At 45.8% G+C, this 17550-nt stretch overlaps 1 protein-coding gene and 1 non-coding gene across 8 annotated transcripts in view; both read right to left on the reverse strand.

Moving 5' to 3' along the window:
- The window catches only part of AGAP1 (ArfGAP with GTPase domain, ankyrin repeat and PH domain 1), a 561603-nt gene that overhangs the window by 43553 nt on the left and 500500 nt on the right, over window positions 1-17550 (reverse strand). The gene's annotated exons all lie outside the window — the stretch shown is intronic.
- Window positions 1499-1625, reverse strand: LOC147912289 (small nucleolar RNA SNORA25). The gene has a single exon (XR_015550087.1). It is a non-coding gene; the product is annotated as a small nucleolar RNA SNORA25 (small nucleolar RNA).

Genomic DNA, 17550 nt, shown 5'->3' on the forward strand with positions numbered 1-17550 from the left:
AGGCAATGTTAGGAAGCACTCCCCCTCCCACTCCATGTTATTTTTCTCTTCTTTATTCTGTTATTAAAACGTTCACCTTTAGTTAATCTCTTCCAGACTAACAAGCCCAAATGGCCTCAATAAGCTATTAAAAGTTAGTTAGCTGCAGACAAGGTGGTACTTCCTGTTTCATCCACAGTGCCTCACAACCCCCAGCCCAGTGCAGATTCTCAAATGCTTGCTGAACTGAGCCCCAGCAGCGTCCCCTATGCAAACAGGACACACACAAGGGTCTGTAGATAACATGGCCACAGTGTGGCTCTGGGAGACTTCGTGTTGAACAGACGCTCCATCAGGCCCTGACATCCCCGGCCCACCCCACAGCTGGACCTTCAAACTCCAGTGGGCAGTCTCAGCCTGTCCTCTGCACAGAGACCAATCCTTCCTGTAGGACTGGAGATGCTCAGCAAAGGCCACTTGTATGCAATTTGGGCTCTGACTCGGGCCACGACTATGCCAGACACTTCACCAGCCCCTCCCACTGTCTCCAACCAAATCCTGGGACACGTCAGAAATCCTGCATGTTTAGCCTGAGAGACTCTTAGATCTGCTGGACAGGATTCTGTGTGGATAAGGCCACTGAAGTTAAAGAAAGGACCCAGCGCAGCCTTCGGAAGGCCGACAGTGCTGGGTGTCCTTGCCTCGTCCTCTGTCTCTGTGCTGGCAAGGCCTCGTGCTTCTTTGATGGTTACTATTTGCCTCGGAAACGTGATTTTCTCCAGCTTCACTTAAAACTTCAGAACCTGCCCTCTTTTATTTTTCTCACCACTTAAAATGTGTGGCATATTTTTTTTCTTTATCTAACAGCTTTATTGAGATATAATTCACATGCCCTACAATTCGCTCATTCAAAGCATACAGTTCAATGGTTTTTGTTGTTTTCACAGTCGTGTCATCATCACCATAGAGCATTTTCATCACCCCAAAAACAAATCTCATGCCCATTAGCAGTCTCGGCCCTTTTTCCTGATGCCTCCCCCTGACCCTCCCCAGCCTCTGGCAACCACCAATCTACTTTCTGTCTCTATTGAATTGCCTATTCTGGATGCTTCATAGAAACAGACACAATGTGGGGTCTTTTGTCACTGGCCTCTTTCACTAAGCTTAGTGTTTTCAAGGTCATTCATGTTGTAGCATGAATCAGTACTTCATTTCTTTTTTGTGGCTGAAAAATAGTCCATTGTATGGATATACCACATTTTGTTTATCCATTTATCAGCTGATGGACATTTGGGTTGTTTCTACTTCTTGGTCATTATGAATAATGTTGCTACGAACATTCGTGTGCAAGTTTTTGTGTGGACTTGTGTTTTCATTTCTCCTGTGTATATAACCAGGAGTGGAATTGCTGGGTCGTATGCTAACTATGTTTATATTTAACGTTTTGCTTTGTTTTGTTTAAACTTGGGAGACATTTACTTACTTTCCCACATCACAATCATGGATATGAGTGGCTAAATCTTATATCTCCTTAGGAAAACACAGCACTATTGAGCGACTATTACATCCTATGGAGAACTTCAATCTTTGGTCACAGTGTTAAGAGCTCCTGGTTTTGGTCCCACAAGCCCTCTTTGAAATGACCTATTTAGCCTTTTGAAGAACACATCATTTTATAGATGTTCCTTACCTGCCAATAGTATATTGAAATACAGCTTAATTCCATTATTAATCACACAGATGGGTGAATGTGGCATTCTGGATGCTGCTCCTAACCAGCTGTCCTCTCTCCAACCCAGACTATGGGAACAAAATGAGAACAACCAGGTCCTCTTACAAGAGGAAACTGAGGCCTGGGGAGGGCATGTATCAAGGCTGTGTGGCTCAAGTACAAGTACTATGCCTCCTTAAACTTTAATGCTCTTAGCACAGGGCCACAGTCAGTGGATGTCAGGGCTCCAGACAAGTGTGCCCTCCGGGTGGCACCAATCTGCCAATTTCACGCACATGCTGTTCATGCCAGCAGCACATCCCCAGTCCTCCTAAGGCTTTAATCTCATAGACATCTTATCAGAAAGTCAAAATTAACAATTTAGGATGCATTCTAATTTATAAGATGCTTTTAACTTAATATACTGTGACCAGCTCTCTGTGTTATTACATTTTCAGCTGCATCATTTTTAAAGGCTTCAAAATATTTCACTATATATACTATGCACTATAATCCTATATAGATTTTATATTATATAAATAGATACATTATTTATATACTAAAATAAATGATAACTTATTTAATCACCTATTTCGGATTCTTGCTTTATTTAAAATTTTTAACTATTATGAACAACGATGCAATGAATACCTTTGCAACTAAATCGTTTCACACAGCCTTCACTTTTTAAGAGAAATGTTAGGAGAAGAACTGCTGGGTCAGAAAGTATGTCATCTTTAAAGCTGTTTATACAGATTGCCAAGTTCCTTCCAGGAAGGTTTTCCCTATTTTCACTCTTACCAGCAGTGCTGGAGGGGGAGGGAGGGGTCATGGGCACATTTCCATGAAACCCTGGCCAACACTAAGCATTATTATTTTAAGAAACATAACTATCTTTTCTTACCCATCAGATGTTGCACATTGATTTGCAGCTAATTACGTGATTTCAGTAAGAGCCACTCTGTTTTACAGGAACATACACAACGTGCCCTTCTTTTTGCCAGACCAGCTAGAACAAGACCGATGGCTGACCTTCAAAGTCGGGTGGTTACCATTTGGAACATGGTGAAAAATCCCCAGGGAGGGTCACTGCTCTTTGGCTTTCATGACCGGGCATGAAAATCACTCATGATTCCTGAGTCTCACCTCATATGTACGTAACATGTATGTTACAAAGGATGTGGAGGACATCCTTTGAGGTTGCTTCCCCAGAATCGGAGAAGAAATAACCCCTCATTCTCTTCTTCAGATACGTGCCATTGCAGTCTTATCCAGAGAATTTAGCGCATAGTAACACATATTATTTTGCACTACGTAAGAAAGTAATTGAATTGTCTTTCCAGAAACATCCTTCTTGTCTGTCCCAAAGGGGTTGGCACAACCACTGTTACTGTCGATACTGATGAAATGTGCTGATCGCTGGATGTAGGACATTGTAGCAAATATGATGTGTGTACACTGCAATTTTTTAATGAGTTTGTTGAACTTGACCCCAAAGTATCTGAACTCTTAGAAATCTTTCTCCCTTAAAAGCTTGGTGATTTTTCCTTAAAAAAACTAATAGATGACATTTATCTAGAATTTAGTTCTTTATTTAAAAGATTAGGTATTCAGTACTGTGTTACATATATTGCTCATTTAATTATCAAAATCATTCTAAAGTAAAGGCAGGTCCTATAATTATCCCCACTTTGCAGATGGGGCAACTGAGGCACACAGAGGTCAAACAGCCCTGGATACAGAGCCAGTCAGTGGTAAACTAAGATTTGACCCTGGTCAGTTGAACCTGTGCCTGAACTTGAACCTCACCTTCAGAACCAGATCCACTTGGAGTGCATCTGACATACACTAAGCTCTTAGGTCTTAGTGATTAAAAAATTAAAATCCAATGGTTGATGAGAAAGTGTATTTCAGATATTCTTCTGAAAAAATAAAGCATGCAAAAACAGATACCATTGGTAGAGCCACAACCCTTTTCAATATATTTTCTGAGGGAGAGAAGTCAGTCACAAAAACAGTCCATACCACAGAAGGCTATTTATATAAGTTTATAGAACAGGCAAAACTAATCTGTCCTGATAGAGATCAAATCTGTGACTGCTTCTTAACAGGGAGATAAACTGGAAGGGCTAACAGTGGAAGTTTCTGGAATGATAGAAACATACCAGTGGGAGTGTGGGTTACATAGGTGTGTGTGGTTGTCAAAACTGTGGAGCTGATCGCACACTCAAGATGTGTGCAACGCACTGTATGCAAATTATACCTCGAAATAAATTTTCAAAAATTACCCTTCCCCCACCTCACTAAATAATCCAATAATTGCAAAGAGTTCATGAATTATTTCAAAGATTTCAAAAGAATGGCTTTTGAGTGAGTCTTTGGTTTCCATTTGGACATTTAGAATAAGGTATTCACACTTCTGGTAACGGCCTTTGCACCCCCATGTCAGCCTGCAGGTCAAATTTCCTTGCAGCCCATGTTTTAGTACATGCGTTGGCAAAGAGGATGGTCTCTCCCGCGCTCAGGAGGGCTGGTCATATGATGAGAATGAGGAGGGCAGTGGGCCCTTCTCTCCAGGGGAGAAAGGCAGGACGCTACTTGCCCAAGTGTGACCTTCAGACCTCGAGATCTTCCTTGGACAGGATGACAAACAATGAGATGGGGTTTTCCAGGATGCACGGCCAAGCCACACTCGGGAGCACAGCCCACCACAGGCCTTGAGCAGGGACACTGACGCTGGTGGACGCACACTGACCACAAGATAGCTACCCCGTAGGATCTCAGCAGAAGAGCTGTGGAGAAAAGCCTCAGTGACTTGAAAGACCATATTCAATGGCAAAAGGAGTTCCCCAGCAGACGAGGAGTTTGATGGACAGCATTAGGGCTTTGGAGGGCCAAGTAAAACCAGTGTTAGAACGTGGGCCCCACTTTCATTTAACATGCGGTCCAGCTGGGTATGACAGGGCTCACAAACTCAACATGATTAGACAACTGTCAAAAGATCCCCCTTTTTAAAACTAGTGAGATGAGCTGCTCCAGCAACAACTGGACCCACTCCCTCACCTTGGGAAACAGGATTTCGTCGTAAACATGCACATTCAAAGTGTCATTCCTTTTTCTACATGCTCTCTGGCTCCTGCGGGCCTCCCTTTAGATGATCGCCCAACTGTCCACGGTCTGCCCAGACACCATTCCTATTCTCGAGAGAGCCTGATGCAGTGTTAGCAATATGTCAGCAAAGGTTTCCAGGCTGCCTGCGATTAGAACATTTAGGGTAGCTGTCTTTGATGGCTGCTTCACAGCCAGATGAAAACCAGCCACGAGGGGAGTGTATTTCAGAAATAAAGCACAGCCAGTGGAACGCAGGGTAACAAGCAGACGCAACAATAGGGTGACCCACGCTGAAGAAGCCACACCGACACCCCTCACTCAAAGCCGATGGATGTGCTCCCTGCGCTTGGATAAGTTATTTAGCCTCGCCTGGTTCAACGATTTCCAAACCACACGTGCAAACATCAGGGACAGAGCCTTTTTCAACACTGTTGAAACCGGGGAAGTTTTACGAAGCTCGTGATTAAGTCAGAACATCCATGTCTCTTTCACTGGCACAATGTCCACCCCGAGTTGACGAGCCATCTGATTTTGAGGCAAGGCCGACCCCTGCTGGGTTGATCTTTCCTCCTCCACCAGCTCTGGGGTCTGCAGAGAAGGATTTGGGCTCCTTCCTGCCTCCCTGTCCACTGCCTTCATTTCCTACATCAAGTTCTCTGGTCACCCTGAGGGATGCGTGGGGATTGACTCTGCTGGCTTTATCTGGGGTCTCTCCCTGCAGCCGATAGGCCTAGTCGGGTTTAGGTGAGGGTAACAGTCAGTGTCTGAAGGGACCTGGGGAGGTTTAGGAAACAGTGTAATTAGCATTCACCAATGAGAGCAGGCAAGGCCCGGAGGTCAGGTCCCCCACACCCACAGAGTGGCAGCCACAGCTGTCCTGTTCTGTGGTCACACACTGTACCCCGTGCAGCCATTTCACACATGCAGGCCACTCCCTGGGCGCCTGGGGGAGGCCTGGCAGCGCCCCCGCCTCCCCCAGCAGTCAGCTCATTCGCAGGGGCTGAGCCAGCCCTTTCCTGGTGCCCTTGGCAGCTGGAGGGTGCAGGGAAAGAAGCTCCCCACGCTGCCTCTCTGGGGAATCCAGGGGAGAAAGGCAGGAGCTAATGTCGAGTGGGACCTTCAGACCTCGAGACTCCTCACCTCTTAGCGAATGTGGTTCATCTGACAACGGGGCTGCATTAAAGACGGCTTTTTAAGGAGGGTGGAAAATGACTCTGGAGTAAGGCTTGGCCTTCACCTGGCCTGAGAACAACACTCTTCCATCTGCTTCATCCACACCCGGGCCGCAACGCCTCCCCTGGACCTCGACCTCGGCCGATGACCTGGGAACGGCTGATGTCCTCCTGGCCCTGCTCTGCGGCCCCTCAGACCCTGCAGGGCAGGTCAAGAGGAGATGCTCTATGCTTGTCTCAGAACTGCAGGACTGGCTGCAGGGGCCAACCTTCCCTGAGTCCCACCCTGCCGAGGCCTCCAAACTGCCCAGCGTTCTCGGGATAATCAGGAGCAAGGCATGCAGAGAAATCGGGCTGGAAGGACTGTTGAAGGCGCCTGCTCTGCGCTCATCTCGGCTTCGACCCCCTCCTGTGCTGAGCCCAGGGACAGTCCTGATCCAGCTCACGCTTCTTTCCCCAGGAGACCCATCACGGGAAGGTGGCCTCAGCTCCACAGAAACCCGTAAGGCAGCGACTGTTCTACAGGCCTTGGAGGCTCTGTGGACCAGCCTACCTGCATGCTTCTTGCAAGACAGCCTTTCACGTGTTCGGAGAGAGCTGACCACGCTGCCCCTTCTCTCTCCTTGGCCTCGGCACTACTGACCTCGGAGCCGGATAATCCTTTGTGGTGCGGCCTGTCCTGCGAGCTGTAGGATGCTCAGCAGCACCCCTGGCCTCTACCCATGAGATGCCACATCTCCCCCTCTCCAGTTGTGACAACCAAAAACATCCCCAGACACTGCCAAATGCCCCCCGGCCCCATTGAGGACCACTGCTCTGATTCCACAGAACGTCTGACAAACGTCCCTATGTCAGCAGAGAAGCTGAGTCAGCCCTCTGTGTGCTTTCCCTGCACTTCTCACACGATCGCCACAAGCACCTCCAGAAGCAGGCGCTGTGGTTCCCAGTTTACAGACAGCAAGACTGAGGCCCAGGTGTGGTCAGCTCACCTGCTGGTGGGGGGCAGAGTGAGGACCAGAACCCAGCTTGGGCCTTTTCCAAAGCTACTGCCTTTGTCCTCTCAGGAGCTGCCATTTAAAGCTTCAAGAACAGACCGAGGAAAAAAGCCATTATACCTGTTATCTTGATTTTATCTTTAAAATAGAAACCAGAAAGCGCCTTCCCTGATCTCAAGATACTTGAAGAGACCAACCTTGCTAGGAATGGGTGTTCCCTAAGTGAGAGCAACAGTACTGTTTGGGGCCTGGGAGTTTACTTCTCACCTTCCAGAAGCCTCTCCTGGCATCATGAAACGGCCTCCAGGCTTTCTCTCTGCACTTCTCCTCGCTTTTGTCAAGCAGGCTCCTCTCAGCTTCACCTGCTCCCCAGGAGACGTTTTCATGTAAGGACCCTGCTGTCAGGAAGAAAATCACCCACGCCTGGTTGCAGGTCCAAGCGAAATCAATGTTTCCAATAAGCGCCAGAAAATGCTCCCCTTTTCTGCTCTTTCCTCATCCAAAGTGCTCAAAGGACCCCCCAAGAGCAGACACGACGTCCAAGCAACAGGCAGGATGTAAACTTTACAGAGCCGGCCTCTGATTTTCACCTCCAGGAGGAAGTGGGAATGACCAGCACTCACGTGGGGAAGTAAGAACATAATGTATCAGACAGACTTAGGGGACTGACTAGTCGTCTCTCAGGGGTTGCTAAGCCTGAAAAGTAAAACAGAAATTTGAGCTAATGTGCTTTTGCATCTGTTCTCCATAGTGCTCAGATGGCATTACGGCCCCCAAGCACTGGAAAGAAGACAGTACAACGCGTGGCAGAGGGTGGGCGTGGGAGAGTGAGCCCCCTCCACCCGCCTCCAGCTGCCCATTTCATATGGTGGGATGCAGGAGGGACAGGCACGGGCACACTGCCACTGGACATCCTACATTCTGCTGACCCCGCTGGCCACTGCACTGTCTCACTGTTGTCTGGTGTCACACACAGTTACCCTTTGGTCACTGAACCCGCAAAAGCCCAGGAGCAAAGCAACGAGGCTCAGAGCATCACGGGCTTTGGAGATGGGTTCCTGGGGACAAATTCCGCGTCACCATGTACCCACTGTGTGATTGCCGTGTCCTCAGCTACAACATGGGGACAAAAAGTGCACCTTTCCAAAAGGGTTCTTAAATAACAGGACCTGTGTAAGGTGCTGGGCACGGTGGCTGCGCTTCGTGGGCCTCAGAGAATGCCAGATGCTGCTACGGCTAACGTGCAGGACAGTGGTGGAGGGGCCTGCCTGTCCCCAGGTGCCACAGCAAGTGGGCAGGCTGCCGACGGCCTGGCACACATGGTCTTTGTGGCATCGACAAGTCACGTTGTTCCTGGAGGCTGCACTTTGTGGGCAGTATGGGCAATACCAGCCTTTTCAATCCATTTAGGTAAGTGCTCCTCAGGCCCCAGGCCTTTGGGGCCTGCTCAGTTTGTTTCTTGATGCCTTTAGTGCAGTGGGCATGACAGGCAAGGTGCCAAGGCCAAAGTGGGGGCAGGTGGGCAAGCCCATCCTTCAAAGTCACCTTGCACTGGGCCACAGGATCCTTAGTTGCAAAGGTCTCTCGTACGTAATCCCAAAGACCACATACGAAGCAGCGGCCGTCACATATCACTGAACATGTGGGCCCATCAGGGAGAATTTTAAATCTTCTCCCACCTGCAGAACATCACATGACTTCACAGAACATTCCGGCTCTTCCTGTCCTGCCCATGTGTCTCTCCACTGCTTCTTAGCTCTTGGTGCTTTGTGGTGTTGGAAATCATTTCCTAAACATAACCAGGATTACATTTTAATCCCTTACCACTACCTTCCCAATCACAAAGACTCATCCCCTCGGCATTTAGTTCACCTGGAAAGGGTGCTCTATTTTGTCATAACTGAGTCTAGGAAGAAACATCCTTGCTTGATACGGGTGGAGCTGTACCTCTATCAGGACTGCTGGTGAAATCATCTCCAGTTGCCGTCTTACTATATGGCACAGCCATTGGTTTTTGTTGCTCTTTGGAAAACAAGGTTGATTCCAGGGGATTAAAAAATCTCACCATGCTGTGTCAAGGTGAAACATTATCATTAAAAAAACACAACAAAACTACCTATAGACATGATTGTAATGGAACAAATGAGACTTTTAAAATCACAAGTAATTTTTTTAACCATTATCAGGTTACTTGAGACAGAAAATGACATTATATCTTACTTTTTTTTCCTGATGCAAAGCCTACTTTTTATTAAGAATTTAAGCAATTTCAGTGTTCATTTGTATTTTTGCCGTAGTGCCATCTTCTTCAGTCTTGTGTTGTTTTGGCCTTGTGGGAGTCACCATTCCCACCAGATTAGTGCCCCCTGGATGGAATCTGAATCCTACTTTTATCTCCCGTAGTGCCAGGAACACTGCTTTATACATAATGAGTCTTAGACACCCTCCGTCTTACAGTTCTCTAAACTGTCTTCCGCACTTTTAAATGAGTTGGGTTCTACACAGCTGTAAGCAGCTGGTGCAGACCACCTTGCGTCTTTTTCGTGTAATGTCACGTCACAGTCTCTAAGTCCTGACGTTCACTGCCTTTTGTGTATGGAGCCTTCCATTGGATTGATCCTCCACGGAGCCTTCAGCCGGGTGCTTATTTCCACTTCATTTGTATCAATCATGCGTCATAGCCCCGACTTTAGCTTTGGGGAAAAAAAATTAATCTCTCAAATGTTTAGTGAGCATCTACTGTGGTTCCTCAGGGACTTTATGGAATATAGGATTATTCTCATTTCCTTTAATGCATTTAGAAAGATACAGTTTGGCATTCTAGAACGAAAATGTATTCATCTTTTTCAGTTTGTCTTCCACGCCCCTAGAAGAAATCTCCTAGGAAAGTTATTGTGTTCTCAGAGGGCTGTGCAGGAGTCACTTAAAGGAAGCCAACAGTCTGCAGGAGAGCTGATCCCAGCTGCCTCTGCGGTGGCATGGGTTTAATTTTTGGTCAGCTCTTCCATGATCCTCAGCTGGGGTGCTGCTGGCATTTTGGGCAAAGCAATTCTTCCTTTCCTAGGACTGTCCAGGGCTTTAGCATTCAGGCCTCCAGGACTAAATGCCAGCCATGCCCCTTGCCCTATGGTCATTTCCAAATGCTTCCTGGGCTGAAAACCACTGGAGGACTGAGAAGGCAGGCACAAGGACCGTGTCATTTGTAGACAGAATCCCATGCTCACATGCAGTTGACTTCTCTTAGGAGCCTCTCGATGACAAGTGACGAGCTAACTTAGGCCTACTCCAAGTCACAGGCAAGCCATTTCCCTGTCTGGGTGACCTCTTCTCTGAGTTTAAACAGACATCTCCTAATTTCATTAAGATCACGAGGATCAGTGTGAGAACATATGTGGCAGCCCTTGGAGGTCCTTGAGAAAGTCACACGTTTATGTATTTGTCGTCCAGGGTCATTTGTATTAGATCGTGCACGTTAGAGATGCTTTGTACATGAGCGAGTCCTCAGATTGAGTGATGTGTCCTCCAGTAATGTTCATCTTCTGGACCCCAGGTTGATGAAATTTTGTATCGTTACAAACGTCATTTAATTATGTGAAGCTTTCATGGTGTTGTCATTGCTGTTACCACTCTGTGGGGCCTCGAGCAAGTTCTCCGAGAAATCAGGACTCGGCAGTGCGGGGAGACTTGCTTTGTCCTGCTGGTTTGGATGGAATGCCCCAGAAGCCCAGAGATCCCGCTCCAAAGCCATGACTGGACAGGCAAGGCTGGGCCTCGGCCATGCTGGGGCGGGCTGCTTAACCACCTTGTCAAAATCGCAGGGCACAAACGTGTGTCACTTCTACCTTCACTCACACGAAATCAAACCGTCAGGATTTTACGACTGAAATTACCTTTGGTTGTTCTGCTTGTCATTTAAAGGCCTCGCCATTGGCCCAATGGCCCAAGAAAGAAACCTAACCATCACCTGGGATGCTTGTCTCTTCCAGGCCCTGCATTCAGTTTGGGTAAGAGTCCTGATGACGTTGCTCCCCTGGATCCCTTTGGTCTGATTCTGCCTCGGGGGAGGCTGTGCAGCCAGCAGGACCTGGGCTGGATTCTGGCTCCTGCATTTACAGGCTGAGTGACTCAGGCCAGTTTCCTCAACTATCAAAGGGGAGAATGATGTCGATTTGTCCTGTGGATTCCACAACGCAATGCCTGGACTCTCACAGGGTCCCCGAAGGCTCTCAATACCTGGCGGTGAGGATCAATGATTCAGACTCACTCATTCACCCGCACACGAGGTACCACCTTCCATCTGCTCTCACCCTCCTGGGGTTTGTCCTCCCAAGGCTGGGATTTTTTGGCTCAAGTGCAAATCCGGCTCAGAGTATGATGCTGGATAAACTCCTCTGCTGGATCCCCATGCCAAATGAGGGGGAGACATGCTGGCTGAGCCGACCTTTCCCCACCACCCAGGCTTCAGCCGCCCTCTCATGCTTCTGCACCTTTGCCTAGAATGTTCTTTCATCATGAAATGTCCTGCCTCATCTGTTCTCCCTTGGAAATTCCTTGTCTTTTTTTTTAATTGACATAATTCATATACCATAAAATTCACCCTTTAAGTGTGCACGACTCAGCGGGTTTTGGTATATTTACAAGGTTGTACAGGTACCGCCACCATGGACATCCAGATCATTTTTATTATCCCTAAAAAAAGTCACTCCCTATACCCTACTGCCCCTCCTCCCTCGGCCCCTGGCAAGCTCTAATCTATCTTCTATCTCCATGGATTTACCTGTTATGGTCGTTCCATATAAATGGAATCATACAATATGTGGCCTTTTATGTCTGGCTCCTTTCACTTAGTTTAATGTTTTCAAGGTTCATCCATGTTGCAACGTGTATGGTACTTTATTTCTTTTAATGTCTGAGCAACATTCCATCGTATGGATATAACACATTTTTATTATCCTGTCATCAGTTGATGGCTATTTGGTTTGTTTTCACTTTTTGGTTATTATGAATAACGGTGCTGTGTACACGCATAAACAAGTTTTTGTACAGACATGTGTTTTCATTTCTCTTGGGTATATATACCTAGGAGAGGAATTGCTGAATTGTATGCTAACTCTATGTTTAAATTTTTGAGGAACTGCTAGACTAATTTCCAAAGTGGTTGTGTCATTTAGGAGTCCCACCAGCAGCGTATGAGGGTTCCAATTTCTCCACATCCAACACCTGCCATTGTCCATCTTTTCGATTATAGCCATCCTAAGTGGGGGTGAAGTAGTATCTCAATGTGGGTTTGATTTCCATTTTCCTAAGAAGTGATGATATCTGGCATCTTTTTATGTGCTTACTGGCTATTTGTATACCTTGTTTGGGGAAATGTCTGTTCATTTGAATGTTTTAAATTTAAATAAATTTAAATAGATTCTTTGTACATTGTAAAATTGGGTTATTTCTCTTCTATTGTTGAGCTGTAAATATTCTTTATACAATCTGGACACTAGACCCTTATTTGACATATGGTTTTTAATTCTTTTTACCCATTCTGTGTGTTGCCTTTTTACTTTCTTGATATTATCCTTTGAAGCACTAAAATTTTTAATTTTGATGCAGTCCAGTTTATTTTTTTTGTCTGTTGTTTATGCTCTAGGTATCATATCTAAGAAACCACTGGCTAGTCCAAGGTCACAAAGATTTACCCCCCTGTCTTCTTATAAAAGTTTTATGGTTTCAGTTTTTACACTTAGGTCTTTGATTCACTTGGAGTTAATTTTTGGATACAAATGAGACAGGGGTCTAACTTCATTCTTTTGTATGTGGATATCCAGTTGTCCCAGTACCACTTATCGAAAAGACGATTTTTTCCCCCATTGAATTATCTTGGCATTTTTGTTGAAAGTCAGTTGATCACAGATGTATGGGCTGATTTCAGAACTCTCAATTCTACTCCGTTGCTCTATACGTCTATTCTTATGCCAGTCACAGAGTCTTAGATTATTATAGTTTTGTAGTAAGTTTTGATATGTATGAGTCTTCCAACTTTGTTACTCTTTTTCGAGATTGTTTTGTCTATGTGGGGGTCTCTTGCATTTCCATATACGTTGTAGGATCAGCTTGTCCATTTCTACAAAAAAAAGCAGCTGAGATTTTGAAAGACACTGTGTTGAATCTGTACATCAATTTGGGGAGTACTGCTATCTTAACAATATTAAGTCTTCCAGTCCATGAACATGGATGTCTTGCCAATTATTTAGGTCTTCTTTAATTTCTTTCAATGTTGCTTTGTAGTTTTCAGTATATAGGTTAAATTTATTCCTAAGTATATTATTCTTTTTGATGCTATTGTAAATGGAATTGTGTCCTCAATTTTATATGGATTGTTCATCACTAGTGTATAGGAAGACAACTGAGTTTTGTATATTGATCCTGTATTCTTCAGTCTTGCTGAACTCATTTATTAGCTCTAATGTTTTATTGTGGATTCCTTCGCATTTTCTATATACAAGATCATGTCATCTGCATACAGAGATAGTTTTGCTTCTTCCTTTCAAATCAGGTGACTTTGGTTTCTTTTTTCTTGCCTAATTCCCTGGCTTGAACCTCTAGTACAATGCTGAATAGCAGTGGTGACAGTGGACATCCATGTTCTGTGCCTGCTCTTAGAGAGAAACCTTTTAGTACTTCACCACTAAGTGGGATGTTAGCTGTAGGTTCTTCATAGATGCCCTGTATCAGGTTGAGGAAGTCTCCTTCTATTCCTAGTTTGCTGAGTGTTTGTATCATGAAAGGGTGTTGCATTTTGTCAGATGTACTTTCTGCATCTCTTGAGAAGCTCATGTAGTTTTATTCCTTTATTCTATTAATGCAGTGTTTTATGTTGATTGAGTTTTGTATGTTGAACCAACCCTGCATTCCTGGAAAAATGACATTTGATTATAGTGTATAATCCTCCTGTACTGGGGCCAGACACAGAGATGTTCTCTGTGGGTTGTAGCACCTGCCAAGATACCATAATGGATGTGCCAGGCCAGACAGAAGTCTGGTAAAGAAAGAAGACAGATACCTGGGTCTCAAGAAATGAGGAATGAAGTCCAGGGACTTGGGCAAAGACAGGGAGGGGGACTCCAGGCAGCGCTGTGGACATTTGTTTATAATGCTTGGTGTAGACCAGTGCTTCTTAAACTTTAATGTGCAGAGGAATCACCTAGAGAGTTAAAACACATCACTAGGGCCCACCCCAGAGATACTGATTGGGTAGGCTTGGGGTGGGGCCCGAGAATGTGCATTTCTAGGTGATGTTGATGCTGCAATAAACCACTCTACAGATACAAAGCAAAATAAACATGGACCACATCTTCCACATCAGCAGACCCTCCCCAGCACCTGAGAGGGCACAGGCCACCTGTCTCTCTCACTGCCAGCATGCAGGACCCAGGTACAAAGCTGATCGAGTTTTCCAGATAAAAAGAAGCTCAGGAAACTTCATAAATATTATTTTCTTTTAGCATTACATCTACATGATTATGTGGGCAGAAATAATGACTGGTTTCATCTTACAAATGAGAAAATGCCTGTTTCTTTAAAAATCAAAATCACACGGGCCGGCCCCGTGGCTTGGTGGTTAAGTGCGCGCACACCGCTACTGGCGGCCAGGGTTCGGATCCCGAGCGCGCACCGACGCACCGCTTCTCCGGCTATGCTGAGGCTGTGTCCCACATACAGCAACTAGAAGGATGTGCGACTATGACATACAACCATCTACTGGGGCTTTGGGGGAAAAAAAGGAGGAGGATTGGCAATAGATGTTAGCTCAGAGCCGGTCTTCCTCAGCAAAAAGAGGAGGATTAGCATGGATGTTAGCTCAGGGCTGATCTTCCTCACAAAAAAAAAAAAAAAATCACAGAAGATGCTGACCATGGAACCAGAACTAGAAATCCTCTGGCCTGGCTCCATACTTCATCATGCAGATAATAAATATGATCGTGAGGCTTTCTGAAAGACAAGCTCAATGTTTTCAACAGGGAGTGTCGGGTCAGGTACATGAACAGAGGGAGGTTTAGGCAGGAGAAGGATGTGGTTATGTGAAAAGTTGGGGCTTGAACCCCACGTCTATGTTGGCTGATCTGTATATTTAGAGGTCTCAGCACTGTTTTCCACAGAAGCTTTTAGGATTAACTTCAACTGTAGAGAATGAAGACTTTAGAATCATGACCATGTGACTTACAAGATCGGGTCTGCCACATGAATGTAAATGAAAATGAATGACGTTTTATTCTTAAGTTACCATGAGTGAGGCGCCTAGATTTTATGTGGAAAAATATTGTAGTTATATTATTATACATAATAATATTACACTAGCAAAATATAGACACAGACACACAATGGCTAATAGGAGTATAAGCTGAGGCCAAGGGGAGGCGAGGGAAGGGGAGCTGGAATCTCTAGATGCTACGACTGACCATCAGATTTGGTCACGTGATGCTGAGCAATGAAAGGACAGGAACAGCAGAAGGACCAGGGATGGGCTTCAGGGGTCAGATCCTGGGTTCAAGCGATCTGTCCCATGGTCCTGTGTGACCTTGGACAAACGACTCAAGCACCTCAACTCATAATCTTCTCACTTGGAAAATAGGAATCATCCTGTGTTGCAGGGGGGCTCCATGCTAAGGAAAAGCACATAGGACACTGGGAAGCAGAATATTCCTCAGAAGAGAGCAAGTTTCTGGTGCAAAATAATGAAAACACCACTGAAAGAAACGGTCCTTTAGAAAATGCTCTCCTCTTGGAGGAACCCAAACAGAGGCAGTTGTTTTAGAGATCATTTCTAAGCCCATGTTTGGAATGTCTTCCATGATAGATAACTCAGGCCTAAAAAGGTTGATTTTCACGTTACATTCCTTTATATACACTCACAAATGGACAGAGGCTCACCCGTCATCAGGGCACTCAGAGGACAGCTGATGCTGACGACTTGCGTTTTCATCTACCAGGGATCAGGAAAATTCTTAAAAATAAAAAACTCCTTAATTGTCTCCACAGCTACATTTCAGAGAGTAAATGATAGGGACTTTCAACCCAAGACAGCTCCCTGGTCGCAAAGCCGGCTCCCAGGACACATCTGGTTTCCTGCAGGATCAAATAAAGAGCTGGGGTCCATGTACAGCAGGCGGCCATAATAAACCAGGAGCACTATTTTGTCCATGTGGTTCAAAGGCAAGTGTAAGGAACAGCGGTCCTGTCAAAAGTGGATCCCATTTCACTTAACCTTATGGAGAATCTTCTTAAAATTGCCTTTCTTATAAATAGAGCTAGTCTATGCCCAGAGCTTCTTCAGAGAGTACTGCTGCTGAGCGTGAATTCCTGCCATGCTCCCCGACCACGGTTTTCTAGATGAATTGCTGTATTTGTTGTCAAATGTAATCTATAGGTATTATTTTTGAGGCAGTGTTAATGTACTTCTCATTTGTACATTTTCCTAATTGGCTTAATATTTATAGTGGAATATTTCTGATCTGGGTGCAGAGCTCTGGTAAACTCAAGCATATTTAGCAACGTGCTAATGAGGACCATCCAGTCATAGAGGGTCGCTAAGTAAGTTATGGCTCTCGCTGTCTGATTCCAAGCCAGCCTGCGATGAGGAGTCGCTAAAACATCTTAAGTAAAATCTGAGGTCCCCAAGCAGCCGCTGGGTTTGCAGAGCTGTGGACGTATAAACTTTATTGGCAGTAAATGTCACTCCTGCATTCGGGTGGCGTGCCTGCAAACCCACGGCTCCTAGGAGCCTGCCACTGTCCCCGCCTGGACAGGAGGCCGGGAGGCCGGGCCCACTCTGCGGCTGGGGCTGGGGCATGCCCGCTGACAGGCACACCACGATGACAGAAATTCACTCTGAGTTGCAATTAGTGGCACTGTCATTTTCGGGGGCTCCTGCCAATTAATTAAGCCTGTCAAACAGAAAAACCACAGCGCTCACATGATAATTTATATTGGAAGAGACGAGCCTATGGAGCACAGCGGCCTCCTCCACAAACAGAATTCTCCCTCAGAGCACTGAAATAAATACGAGAAAATAAATAAAAGAAAACAACAGAAAAGAGTGTGTTGGGGGGGGGTCTGCAGGGGAAGAAGAAAGTTAAGCTGTCCTTGTTCTAATTGTTAACTCTGATCACCAGAGTAGAAGACAGGCTGATTAAAACTCCAAACGAGCCCCCAGCTCCCTGAACCCTCTGTGTCCGTCCGGGATGATAGAATCAGAGGAGTTTATTCATACCATTAAGCCCCAGAGAACTTAATTGAAGGAAGAGCACAGCCCGGACCTTGACAAGCGGGAGGTCACAGTAATTGCTGCCGGACATATTTAACATTAAGATAATCAGGCCATTAATTACCCTTTGGATCATTAAATCAGCCAGTTGCAAAATGAAATTTCTGCCTCTATTACTCACTTGAGAGACCACAGGGGTGGCCTTTAATTTATCAGTGAGCTTGAGATACAAAGGCTGGGGCCGGGGGAGGGCAGGCAGGGAGGGGGCCGTGCGGTGGCGGTGGGGCATCAATCCGCCATGCTCCATGATCGTGGCAAATTAACTAG

This window comes from Ceratotherium simum, chromosome 37 (assembly GCF_057802395.1).
Source record: "Ceratotherium simum simum isolate JZ-2026a chromosome 37, ASM5780239v1, whole genome shotgun sequence".
In the NCBI taxonomy this organism is placed as follows: domain Eukaryota; kingdom Metazoa; phylum Chordata; class Mammalia; order Perissodactyla; family Rhinocerotidae; genus Ceratotherium; species Ceratotherium simum.